This window comes from Pleurodeles waltl, chromosome 3_1 (genome assembly GCF_031143425.1).
Source record: "Pleurodeles waltl isolate 20211129_DDA chromosome 3_1, aPleWal1.hap1.20221129, whole genome shotgun sequence".
In the NCBI taxonomy this organism is placed as follows: domain Eukaryota; kingdom Metazoa; phylum Chordata; class Amphibia; order Caudata; family Salamandridae; genus Pleurodeles; species Pleurodeles waltl.
The window spans coordinates 1362515579-1362529263 of NC_090440.1; positions in this window are offsets into that span (position 1 = coordinate 1362515579).

The following is a 13685-nucleotide window of genomic DNA, read 5'->3' on the forward strand; positions in this document are numbered from 1 at the left end:
CTACAATACCAGTCACTCAGGTATTGTGGTTTTTGCATCAAGGGACAATCAGTTACTGTGTGATGCTCATGTGGGTGGAGATTATCTCATGAATTGTTATTCTTTTTATGGTCACTTACATGTGGGCCTGTGTTGTGTGTAGGTTACATATGCTACATTTACAGTGTACCCTGAGACACATATGCCCCCTATGACACCGTAATGGCAGGGATCCTGTGTGTTACTTTATGACAATCTGACTCTAACCATGGATTGGCCATTTTTCTAAATTAATACAACAAAGAAATATATGCTGACAGTGTATATTTTGGTCATCCATGACAGAATGCATGGGCACAGGTGTAGTCATTGCACCTGAAATGTGTCACTCATTGCCATGTGTACCCACATCGGGTAATGGAATTCACAGTTAGCCACATTCATCATCTTACATTAGCCAAGTGGGGAGATCAGCGGGTATACAGCACATTGACACTGTCCCATTATTGAAACATGGTTTAGCAAATGTCCTACTGTGGCAATCATGATTATGTAGGTTTGAATTTGTATGCACCTTGGGAATGGCACCAGTCACAGGAATGCTGGTCTTCTGATCTTAGCATACACCCATGTATGTGATAGCCTTCATACTGAGAAATTAGCTATTGTACATATGTTGCACTAGATAAGCAGGGGTGTACAAACCGTAAAGTAGCAAAGTATTTGGGGACTTTATAGGTATGATGGAATTGGTCAGGGGTCCTTTGCACAACATCATGCAAGTAATACATTGGGACCATGCATTCACCAACTTCAGGTATCCCATGATGACCCAATAACTTGTGAGAAGTGCATGGCTATAAAGTACCACAGATGGCAACTGCATCAGCTCTGTTCCAGCTATTGTGCCCAAGGCAATTTAAAACACACAGGAACAATGAATAGAGGGCCAGGGATATTTTTTATTCCTCAATTTGTAGCATTTGCTTCATGTTTTATGCTACAGCTATGGAAAGTAGCACCAAACATTTAGATATGAACTCGTGTGCATTACTTTGGCATGTATTTCTACGTTAATTACAGCACAAACCAAGTCAAACTATCAGCCTAAGATATTACCTGAGGTTAGGACGAACTTTGTATGTATGGCCCGAAATACAGTTCAGACATGTAATCCAAATAATTGGGGACCACATGAATTCCTTGCTTTAGCTTGTGAAGCTTGTGAAATACATCTCTTTCCTGATACACTCACAGACCATGGATAAAACATATGTTTGAGCCACATTTCCATCATCTATTGACGTGAAAGCAGCACTAATTTACAAGATCAAGTTGTGTTTTGTAAGTTTGTGCAGCTGTTGCGTTAACAAATGATGGTAATGTGTAGCAAGTATTGTATAACTCAGGGCCCCTGTATGTTTAACTTGCATTCCACATATCCAAATACATTGCCTGCAGCATATCAACAAATCTGCTACTGTCACTACAGAGCATTTAAATGTGCATATTACTCTGAATTGTACTCACCAACAGGGCCACCAATCACAACACCCAGGTGGTCCAGCAGGTCTTGCACTCCGGCAACAAGGTCAGCCCAGCGATGCTTGAGTTGGCGGTCGTTGCGTGGTGTGTTGAAAATTCTCTGCAGATGGTACAGCACCTTGGACCACCTGAGCCTCCTCGCCTCCGTGTGATACCCCTGTATCACCCTGCCACCTACCTCAATCATCAGGGGGAGGAAGAGGCACACCAGCCAGATGAATGACCCCAACTCCTCCCCACCCATTCTCCCCAGACGTGGCCTATCCTTCGTGAGCAAAATAATAGTAATAGGAAAGGGTACAGAGTAAAATACAGGGAAAGGAGGGAGGAAAGTGAAAGTAAAGTAACCCACAAACTGCCCAACTATCCCCAAACTAACAATACCCACGACACACTCCCAACAGTACAAAGACAAGATTAGACACCAAATATGACCAAAACACACTTACAATGAACAACTGAGACAATTACAAATAAAACGGATGACAAATAGGATGGCACAGAGGAGACAAAAGCACAATTTGGACAGACAAAACTCTCAGCACATCCAGACAGTCAAGAAAAATCACAGACTGCAAAGTGAAAGTACACCCACTGTACCATTTCTGTAAACAGGATATCCTATGACATCACTTCCTGCCTCAAATGCAGTGCATTTTTATTATGATGCATCAAAATTTTACGACGCTTACGTGCTGTGAGTCAAATTGTTTTGACACAAATGCTTAAAAATTCCCCTGCATTCATAGTTCCAAATAATTTTCATTGGTAACCAATTTCATGGGGTACAGTGTAGGAATTACCACTCAGGGCCAATGGATGTATAATGGCTGTGAGCGTCATTTTTCAACGCATGTGCAGGGATTTTTGACACATATGCATCTTTTTTGACTCGTTTGTGTCAAAATATATGTCTTTTACTGTGTTTGTGTCATTTCTCTCATTTTTAACATACATGAAAGCTGTAACTGTACAGAGATAGGCTGTTTGCACCTGCTTTGTGTGTTCCAGTGTTTGGGCACATGTGGCAGACCACACTACTGTGGACCATAATACTCATGTTGTTTTACCGGATGAACACTCTTCATTGACGCAATAGATACCCAAACTTTTTAAATAAAAATTAGTATTGCCAGTTTGAGCAGGTTGTGCGTCAATAGAGGATTGCAAGGCTACGCAACTTGATACATTGACTCATTGCCTATGTGTTAATGTCTGTGAATTGGCTATTTCAATTGTTGTTGGGTCTCTGTGTGAAAGCCACAAGATGTGCTTTCATTAAAGTGCTTGCATGCATGTGTTGTAAATGTGGATAACCATCAGATGCTATTCAGTGTAGAAATGAGTCATGATATGTGTTTGTCATACACGTAGCATCTAATGCTGTGTGAACTGCACTGACTTTTGGGACAATACATCTCCCATGACAAACTATGCACGGGATAGATAGAGGACGGTTGATAATGGCAATGACTAAGCCATCACATGTACAGGAATGTTGGATACCACATCCTGGTCACTTGTTTGTATACTACCCATGAGTCAGTCATTTGAAAATGCTATGTAGGTACAGTGTTTGTGACACAGAGTCGCACAAAGAATCCAAAAATGTAATGTCAATCCACTGTTTGAGTCATATATATGACTTATGTTTCTCGTGTGGCAGTGGAGGACCAGCAGGCCAAGCTGCATGTGTTCACATATTTTCAGTGGTTAATTGCACAAAGGTGTCCAGTTCAAGTGTGTGGCCATGTGTAACCTGTGTCATTATTGTCATCCATGTTGTCACTGTTACGTGCATGTCTACTCATGAGTCTGTGGAGCCATTCCCTGCATTAACAGAGTATCCTTCAAAGCAGAATTGACCCAAAGAGGAATCAACAACACACATGGGGATAGTCCAGCTATGGCACTGCAGAACTTTTATGAGGCTGACAACAGGGCAACCTTGGTGTGCTCACAAACATAATGGATCGGTAAATAGAACCCGACAGCTTTCATCACAACATTTGTACACAGGGTGGCGTCTAAAATTCCCACTGCAACAGGGAACATCAGTGCCTCTGTGCTGATTAATCTCACAGCTAGTCACCACGCAACCACTATCATTGGGTTGCAGCCAATGTGAATCTGTGTGTGGACCTTCAGGGCACATACATGTTTTATCCTTTCATGCACATTAGCAAACGTTGTTTGTGCTGGAGGCACCATATGCAATCCATGCATACAGCCATAGTACACTGTCACTGTTTGTCACTCATGCATACATGAAACCCAGGCAAGGGATAAGGCCGGGATTAGGCTATTTGAATACATGTCCCAGACCTTGATACCATATGTAAACTGAATAAACTATGCAATATATTTGTGGATTTGTCGTAGACCTACCAGACACAATACCCCAGGAGGAAAGTGAGGGCATGGAAAGCAACTATGAAAGAAATGTAGCCACAGTGAACCTCTATGGTAACACAAAAACAGGAACCAATCAGGCTAACAGGATTCATGCTCTGTCAGGAACTAACATGAACAAGCCAAATGCACAGTGAGCAGACTCAGACTGGGAAAAGCTGGAACAACGCTGTGGAAAACTAAAAACTGTATTTGTGCTGTAGGCTGCAATGTTACACAATAACCCAAGGGCTGTGTTACACAAGTTGTTTATATGGCAATGCACAACAAGGATACACATAAAATGGTAGCTTCTAAGTAGTTCCAGGCAGCAGCAATGGCAGTGCAGGTTCAAATGGCTGGTCTGCATGGAAGTGCTCACAGGTGTGTGCAGCTTCAGTCTCTCACAAGTCCTGTAGGTGTGAATCCAGTTCAAAGGGCCAACAGTACCTTTCACATGGGAAGCAATGGACAGGTGATTACAGGTCCTACAGGCTACCTGGCAGTGCATTTACGGACCTGAAGTCCATGTAGACAGATGAACTAGGACTATGGCATGTCATACTAAAGAGGGAAGCACACTGGAGTTAGAATGTGAGTCTGGGTGTGTGTAGATGAAGGATTATCCGGGTACAAATACTCCAGTTACAGGGCCACCTAGAGAAGGGTGGGGAGAGACTGAATACATGCCTGTGGCAGAATGTATAACCTGGGATGGCATGCACAGGCCATGTCTTGTGAGCAATGCTTGTCATACCTGGGGCACTTGTGCTATCCATTTGCAGCTTACATGGACTTCTTGTCACACATGCTCCTTGCAGAGAAAGCTGATGTCACACTTACTGCTGTCAAGGGTGTGGTTGTATATTCCTGTTACCAATGCAATTGCACATCCACTGCCTCATGTATAAAGCAGGTTTTTTACTTGTGATTGATGGTGTCTTAGTTGTGTGCCATATGCTGCAATGAACCATGTTGCCAACATGGATGTGTGCCATAGCTGAGATACTCTGATATTGCCCTTCAAATGTGAAATGAACACATATATGTCATTTATACTGTGTGAGAAGTTGGGTGTACAGTCATACCCAACAAATGTGATGTGTCTTTTTCAGTATCCTAATCTGTATTAATGCACTGCTCCATGAGGCTAAACTCTGATTGTGATTCCTAGGGATCATGTGATGCATAAATAATTACCCAGACCATGATTTAGTGATTCAATGAGGTGTTTAACTACATATAATGAGAAAGTGGTAATGGTGGCTATAGTTAAAAGAAGTTTTGTACAATGTGTTGTCTCCGACGCAATCCTGCTGCAGTGTTTGGATGGTCCCCCTCATGTTGATGGACAGCATCCTCCTCTTCAGGCATTTGTGGGTCTAGTTCATAGAGGGGAACGTTCCTCCTTACACATATATTGTACAGGATGGCACAGGTCAGAATGATCTTGCAGACCATTTCTGGTAAATATAACAGGCTGCCTCCAGTGATGTCAAGGCACCTGAATCTTGACCTCAGGATGCCAAAAGACCTCTCTACTATGGTCTTTGTCCTCCGATGTGCCTCATTATAGGCACGCTCTGATGCAGTGGTTGGGTTTGCAAATGGGGTCAGGATCCATGGCTGGATCCCATACCCCTGATCAGCTGAAAGAGAAAATGAGTGAACATTTTTTGATGTAGCTTGCACCATGATTATCACTTTGAACGGCAGTTGTTATCTTGTGCTGTCTGTCACTCATCTGTGTTTGTGTTATTGTGTGGAATCCTAGGCTTCTAGGATGTACCATCAGCATTGGGTTGTTTCATTATCTGAACTGGTGTTTGGCTGATTGGCCGGATATCAGCGGTATTTTTGTATACTTGCAGTACATTGTATACTCCCATGCATTATGTCATGTGAAAGAGGTGTCCATGTGTCTTCACTGGGGGTGACATGATACTTCCACACATAAAATCAATTCCACAGTGGTGGCAACACGGTAGCATCTATATGGCCTGAATATCCCATCCAATTCAATATATGCAATAGCATGTGTTAAACAACAGTGATGGCCTTTGATTTGGCTAGGTGACAATGTACAACACATCTCCATAAGTTGGCAGCACTGAAGTGTTGACAATTGACAATGCACAGATATCTCATGTGTGACAAGTTCTATTCAAACCTATTTTTGTGCCCTCACCAAGTTGGCTCATGTTCAAATGTGTACCTACCCTACTGAACCTGGTCCAGGTAATGTGGCTAACTTGGTTGTGGGTGTGAAAGTTTCATTGTCAGAAGGTCCATGTGCCTGTATATCTGTTGTGTATATGTGTAATTGTCTCAATCTGTATGTGTAACAATGTGCACTTTGCAATATTGGCTCATCAATATGTGTTCTTGGCACAGTCAACTTGCTTATTGGTAGCGGGCAATGTCTCTCCAGGAGTGATGTGAGATGTTGGTACAGCCTCAATGATTCCATGTCCCATTCATTAGAGTCATCATCATCATGCTATGTGTGTCATGGTGTTTGACCTTCAGCGAAACACATTACACCCGCCTTACACAGTACGTATTGCTTGGAAGGGTGCGTAATTGAGTGTTATTGATGTGATGTTGGAAGATTCATCTTCAAAGTTGCACTTCCAGTTAAGGTCATGTCATTGTCACTGTGTAGTTTTAAATTGGTCCCTTGTGACTGTAGAGTGGAATCTGTTGTTATTTGCATCTGTCATTTGTCCGTAGGGGTGTATCCCATTGGGTCAGGATATCAAACATGACTAGCAGTGTCACAACCTCAGTGTCTTCCTGGCAACGTGTCAATGTGGTGGGGTATGTGTTGTGTGTCCTACAGGGTTGCTGTGCTGTGTGTATATAAGTAGGTTTCTGTACTTACCAACAAGTAGGCCATTTCCATATCATCCATCCTGGAAGTGTTGAGTGGCAGAAGATGAATGAATCATGTACACTCCCAGGATACTTTGCCACGATGTTGGTGATCAATCCCCGGTGATCCACAATGGCCTGCACATTGATGGAGTGTGTGTGCTTCCTGTTGAGGTATAGCTGCTCGGTTACAGCAGGTGGCACAATCCGCACATGTGTGTAGTCAATAGAACCAAGCACGTGTGGGAAGCCGTTGATTTGGTAGAAGCCCTGTTTGGTCTCCTGCTGCTTCAGCTGTGTGTTGGGGAAGCTTATGTGGTGGGGTTTGAGGGAGATGATTGCATTCAGTACCTTGGGTAGGAAGGCAGAGAATGAGGGCTGTGAGATCCCGGCAACCAGGGCACTAGTGTTTTGAAAAGAGCCACTTACATGTGGAGGACAGCTAGCAGCTTGGTCTCTGGTGGAATGATGTGGGGTGTCTGCAAGCTGGGTGGCAACTGTGGCTCAATGTGGCGCAGAAGCTGCTGTATGGTTTGCCAGTTTAGTCTGTACCTCTGGATGATGTCATGTTCCCAGGGGCCCTGAAGGGTTGTCCAGGTCCGGAATATCCTCTCCTGCCTTCTGTGGTGCCTTTGGGGTACCTGTTGGCGTGGTGGAAGCTGCTGCTGTTGCTCCTGTGCTCTGTGTCTTTGTGAATGCTGGATGAATAGCACCTCCATGTCTTCCTTTTGGAGCTCTGATGTTGCTTCTGTGTGTTTCCCTTAAGTACTGGTGTGTTTGCCCCATTTTAATGCCTGCCCTAACCCAGGCATTATTTTTTGTCGCAAATTGGGCTGTGTGCCATTTTCCGCCTCCGCCTCCCAGCTGTGGGTCATTTTTGCGTGGTTGGATAAATATGGCACATGGGTGTTTAAGTAATTGTTTGGACGGGAACTCCTACCTTGTCCCCGGGGCATGGCCATTGGGCAAGGGGGCATGACTCCTGTCTTTGCTAAGACAGGAGTCATTTCCATGGGGGTTGTGCGTCAAAAAACGGCGCAAGTCCGGTTAGAGCCATGATTTTTTACTCTAACCTGACTTGCACCATTTTTTTACGCTCAACCCCCATTTTCCCCTACGCCGGCACTGCCTGGTTACAGTCATTTTTTTAAAACTCTGACCAGCCCGCAGCGCCGGCTAACGTCAATCCATAAATAAGACCCTGTCTGGCATGTTGGAATGACGTTAGCCGGCGGTAAATTTTTTGACACAAACCGCCGTTGGTTTGCGTAAAAAAGTATTAATATGGGCCTAACAGTTTTACCTATTGTGAGAGTACGGTTCTGACCATCTGGTCCACCCTGATTTTTGATCTTTTACTGTGAGTCAGGGACTCCCCACAATAAATTTGTGGTGAAATGGACTGCGTGTGTGACCGGTGGTGCCGTCTTGCTAAGGAAAAGCTGCTGGGGAGCAAGAAGAGTAGGAGGCCCTGAACTGGTTACATGTTGTCATGTGCGCACATGTGTGTGCACCCATGTAAGGCCTGAACGGGGAGGTTTCCTGGCGTGTGCATCCCAAGAACTGCACTTAGGGAGCCTGGCGCAGAAGGAACTCTGCAGATTGGGTGGAGACCTGGAGTAGGCCTCATGTGATGGGTATACACAGAGGAGGGATAGTCAGTGTGCTTACTGTCTTTTTACTGTAGGGACACTCCAGTACATGTCAACATCAGTGTGCTTACTGACGTTTCACTGTAGGGACACTCCATTCAATGTTAATTGGAAAGAGTGGCCTAGGGCATAACTCAGGTCCCCCTAGGGCCCACAGAGACCAGAGTCATGCTAATGTACACTGTAATCTATATTAAAAGAATGATGCAGTAGGTAAGCTGGCCCTCTTACCCCCCCGGAGGACTAGTTGGGGGAAAGTCTGGGTTGGTGCAAGGAGAGCCCCCTGCCCAGAGGAAAGGAAGGTACCCAGAAAAAGTGCTGGCGCAGGGAGTCAGTGGGTCTGTCTCCCTACAACCTGGAACCCTTTTAGGGCAGGAGGCCTATGGAGAGTGCTCCTGGTGGCATGGGCTCATCACCAGGAGCAAAACAATACCAGAACCATCAAAATCGGCCCTTAGGGGCCCAAGATATCCAAAGGAGGAGGTCTGTGAACTTTGCCATACTTCTGAGCGAGCGGCGAAGTGTGTGGGGCTTCGCTGCTGCTCCAGTCAATGCTCATAGGGTGGGCCAGGGCCGGGGGATCCCACAAAATGAATCAAAGCCAGGTGCTGGCCATGTGGGGAGCTGGTGGGAGTAGCCAGGGTGGGCTCCCCGGAGCTGCTCCCCAGCAGCACTCACCTGACAGGGGTGTCCAGGTCAAACTGGACACCCCCCAACCATGAGGATAGCTGGGGGTGGGCTCTCTGCGCTGCCCTCCACCAAGGAGGTAGCATGATGGGGATGTTCGGGTGGGACCGGACACCCCTGCCAATCATGAGGTGCAGCCAGGGGTGTGCTCCCCGCACTGCCCTCCACCCAGCACATCCTGAAATGCAGCGCAAGGCCGCAAGAAAAGAAAAATGATGAGGAAACACAAAGCGTCTCTCCCTGGCACAGAGGGAGAGACACTCTTTCGTTATGCATGTGTCCCACAAGGCCTTGCAAGGCCCAACGTCATTTTGAACAGTGTGCTCAGCTCGTGGTGGCCCCAGGAAGATGGGGTCACCCCCAACCATGCCCCCATTGCCAAAGGGAGCTGTAGGAACAGCAGTGTCCCCCTCAACGTTACGTTTGTATCCCCACCCTAGGTTGGGTGGGACAAAGGTAATATAACATCCCAAGGGTGACAACCAAATGCTATGCACTTTGGAACTTTTGTAATTTACTTGTGTGACTGCATCTTTTACGGTTGTACAGTGGTATTATACCAGATAAATCCAGGTTAACCAAAAAGTAATCCAAAAGTAATCTTCATTGTTTAAAGTATATAAATCTGTCTCTATATGTTTCTTTTTAATGCTGATTTGCGTAATAAGACTCATAACCATTTTCTCACACAGTAGATGTACTTATCTGCTAGATTGTTGTGCTCTTACTCTACATTACAGTCAAATGTTGCATTAGGATTCTAGGGATTTTGTTGCCATGGGGGTTGTTGGATTATATTGCCTCTGGGGGAAACATGAGAGATTACACAATGTCATCCAAGAGTATTTCCATCAATTTATGTTTATGTGTAAATTGTTGCATAGAATTGAGTAGTGTGTGTGTAATAAATGTACTTTTACTTTATCAAAAGAAAAAGCACAGACTGGACAATCATTTATTGAGTGTCATGCTTGTGTGCTTGTGAATAGGGATTACTAGCCCACACCACCTCCCTTGAGTAAGCCTTGGACTGCTCTGCAACGCTACCCTATGAGAGTCAAGCACTATAATGGGGTGTTTGGTCACCAGTTGTGGTCATGTGCGAACTTATTACTTCTGCAAGCCGCACAACTAATGACCCACCTTCTAATACCTATGACAAAAGTGTGGCACACCTGAAGCCATTTTAATTGAATCAAACTGGTAAAATTTAAAACATTTAGGCCCATATGTAAGAAAAGATTGCGCCGCCTTTGCGTCATTTTATGTACGCGAAAGCAGTGTTAACCTACTGCCATATTTATATTTTGAGTTAGCATCATTTTGTTGGGAGACCCAGCACACCTTGCATCGTTTTGCAACAATGATATTCAATGTAGGCGTTCCCTTCAAAAAATGACACTAGCCCTCCAGTGCAATATTTACACTCCGACGCTAAAACACCACACATTAAAGAACCGGTCCCAAAAAATTATGCGAAGCCTGAATTGCGTCAACTTGGTCAGACCAGGCATTAAAATGAGTCTGACACACTACTATTTAAGGAAAACACAGAGAAGGAGCATTGGCAACCTCCTGGACAACATGAAACTGTTAATGCTCCAGCTTGGCACACGCCTTAGATAATGGTGACAACAACAGGTCTCTCCAGCACCACCACAGAAACCCCAAACACCACCACAGCAGCCACAAAGGCAGTGCAGAAGGCGGAAGAGGATATTTTGACAGCGTACAACCATCCTTGGGCTCAGGGAACAAGATGTAATCAGAACCTACCATCTGAAGCGGGAGTCCATCGTATGCCTGCTGTACCACATAGCATCAGACATCACTGCAAGGGCGGAACCTCCAACAACTATTCCACTCATGACCAAACTCCTTGCTGTCTTCCATATACTGGGGTCAGGATCATTTCAGACAACGCGCGCACAAGTGGCTGGTATCTCCCAGCCATTCTTCTCGGCCTTCATACCAAAGATTCTGGATTGAATCGTGCATCCCACACGCCTCCACATCTGCTTCCCTGACGCCCAGCAACTGCAGAAGGAGACCAAGCAAGGTTTCTAACTAATTGCTGGGTTCTGCATGTGATGGGTACAATGGTGTGCTCCCATGTACAACTTGTGCCACCTGCAGCAACGGAACACCTCTACAAGAACCGCAAACACACCCCTTTGCTAAATGTGCAGGCCATTGTGGACCACTGTGGGCTTTTGACAAATATTTTAGCCAAATATCCTGGCAGTATCCATGATGCCTACATATTTGGGCATTCCACCATAAACAAGCAGTTCCAGGATGGGCAATATGGCAATTGACCACTCATAGGTAAGCCACCAAACCAATCATTACACAGACAACACATCAACCTTGTATTACAAACAAGACATATACCACACTAAACACACATGGGCAGGGGAACACAGATGTACAGACAACAACACATATGCCACACTACACCACATTCTTGCACATCACACACACACATACACCCATATGTACATAATACAACAACAACCTGACTGGCACACCACATGAAGGACAGGTAGAACTATGTCCCCTTTACATACAGAAGCTGGGCCCAAACCACTACAAGCGTTCACTGGTTGACAACTAAATACAGATACATGACACCAAACAAAGAAATGCTCAGCTATGTGAACTGCATAGGCCATGTCAATGTAAAGAAAGGCACACATAGGCACAGCCCCATGTTTGTCATGGTGTACAAGCCTCTGGTGCCACCAATATCAAATGCCAACCAAGTCTTGCCATCACCAACTACATATCACCTACACATACCTGAAGTACCCATAGTGGGCACCTTCACCTGTTTGCTGCATTGTGCCGCACACATAGAAATTCAACATCACCAGCCATGAAAGACCATGGGGCAGATTAATGAGAAGTGGTGCAGCACCTAGTCCTGTGCCATTACCGCCCCCCTAATGCCACCATGTGTCGGCCGTAGACAAGAAATGTCCCACCATGGCGCAGAGTAGGTGAAATACTGTCAAGATAATGGATGCAAAAGTAGGACTCTGTAGAAGTATTGAGAACACACATGTTTACTCCGAGTGCCAAGCACAGCTCCAAAGTGTGGCACCGTACATTGGGACCCAGGCAAAATTATCGTGTGCCTCCTCCCAACTCCTGCATTGTTCATGCGTTGAAAGCGTCTGTGATAAATCATGTATAGGAGTATTGGAGATTCCTCTGCACCTATTTTGCTACTCCTCCAATTGTGTGAGTCACACCCTTGTACACATGATGGCTGACACAGGCATAATCGGCCGCCAATGGTCACTAAGGGGCAAATTTATACTCTGTTTGCACCGAATTCAGTGCAAACCTAACACCATATTTATACTATGACGTCCAACCCCACGAACGTCAAAATTCAGCAGTGTGCGTCATTTTCTGGATGGGGGAAACCACCTTGCGTTAATGTCATACAAGGTAGGAGTTCCCGTCCAAAAAATGACTTTAAGGCCTGTGCGTCTTATTTATACTCCTGTGTCATTTTGATGCACAGGAGGGGGCGGGCCTTAAAAAATGGCATACAGCCTGATGTGTGCCATTTTGTAACGCCTCGGTGAGGGCAGGCAATAAGGGACCTGTGGGCTCATTTCCATGGTCTCTGACCATGGAAGCAGTCCACAGGTGCCCTTCCCTGCCCCCAGGGACACCCCCTGCCACCCTCGCCCACTCCTGGCAGACACCCATGGATGGGGGGACGCATCCCAGGTGAGTACAGGTAAGTAGAGGGAAGTATAATTAAAAAAAAAATTAAGTGGCATAGGGGGACCTAACTGTGGCCCCCCTACATGCCACTGTGCCCTATGGCCATGCCCAGGGGACAGAGGTCCCTTGAGCATGGCCATTGGGCAAGGGGGCATGACTCCTGTCTTTGCTAAGACAGGAGTCATTTCAATGGGGGTTGTGTGTAAAAGTTAAGTTATATAACTAGCCTCCGTACATTCCAGCGGCTCACAGTCTGGCGCCTCAGGTAGAGAATTTTGCAAGTATGTGCACAGCCAACGATGGCACCTGTGCGATGAATGCGTAACCTGGGGCTGCTTGTGCTGGTCCACTATATCATTGCTCAAGGAGGACGAGGGTCGTTCTTGGCTTCAGTTCTGACTATAAAGGTGTCCCAGATCCCTAGCCCAGCCATGACTATACCCCTGTCTCTCAGGGAGCGAAGTGCCTGTGCCTCTGCCTGGCCCACTGCAACAGTCCTCCCAGCCACTTGTTTACATCTGGAGTGTTTGGCATCTTCCAGTGCATTGCTATGAGGCACTTGAATAATACAAATGGTAAGTCTATGAACTGGTGTAACTGTTTGTCTTCCTTAGCCCTAGTATGGATGCCGAGTAGACAAGACTCAGGGGTAGGGAGTACTGTGTGATTTGCCAACTCCCCCATTAGTAAAATGATTTTGTGCCAGGCCCGCTGTACAGGTGGGCAGCTCCACGCCATGTGGTAAAAGGTGGTTTCCTGTTCTCCACAGCGTGGGCATTCATGAGTTGTGTTAGGGAACATACGGTGGAGCCG